We start from the raw sequence: 951 nt of genomic DNA, 5'->3' as shown, positions 1-951 counted from the left end.
ACCATCACCCTAACCCTTATCCGCATGCTAACCTTCACTGTAACCCTAAACCTTACACTTACCCTCACTCTAACGCTCACCCTAACACTCACGATAACCCTAACACTCACTCTCACCCTTACCCTCACCCTAACCCTTACCCTCATCCTAAACCTAAACCTAACCCTAAACCTAACCCTCACCCTTACCCTCACACTCACCCTAAGGCTAACCCTAAACCTCACACTAACCCTAACCCACACCCTAAACATTACCCTCACAATAACCCTAACCCTCACACTAAACATAACCCTCACCCTAACCCCAACACTACCCCTCACTGTAAACCTCACCCTTACACTTAGCCTCACACTAATCCTCACCCTAAGCCTTAGCCTCACCCTAACCATTGCCCTAACCATAAACCTAACCCTAAACCTCACACTAACCCTAACACTCACCCTAACCCTAACCCTACCCCTCATCTGACCCTCATCCTAACCCTAACACTAACCCTCACCCTAACCCTAACCCTACCCTTCATCCTAACCCTCACCCTAAGCCTTAGCCTCACCCTAACCCTCACCCTAACCCTAAACCTACCCCTCATTCAAACCCTCATCCTAACCCTAACACTAAACCTCACCCTAACCCTAACCCTAACCCTCACCCGCATTGTAACCCTCACCATCACCCTAACCCTAAACCTCACACTAACCCTAACCCTAACGCTAACCCTCACACTAAACCTAACCCTCACCCTAACCCTACCCCTACCCCTCTCCCTAACCCTCACCCTCACCCTACCCCTAACCCTCACCATCACGTTCATCAAGCCCTCACCCTACCCCTAATCCTAACACTCATCCTCACTCTAACCCTAACCCTCACACTAAACCTAACCCTCAACCTCACCCTAACCCTAACCCTCACCCTCACACAAAACCTCACCGTAACCCTTATCTTCATCCA

Source organism: Dipodomys ordii, unplaced genomic scaffold, assembly GCF_000151885.1.
Source record: "Dipodomys ordii isolate 6190 unplaced genomic scaffold, Dord_2.0 Scaffold121, whole genome shotgun sequence".
Taxonomy (NCBI): domain Eukaryota; kingdom Metazoa; phylum Chordata; class Mammalia; order Rodentia; family Heteromyidae; genus Dipodomys; species Dipodomys ordii.
This window is presented reverse-complemented; position numbering follows the sequence as displayed.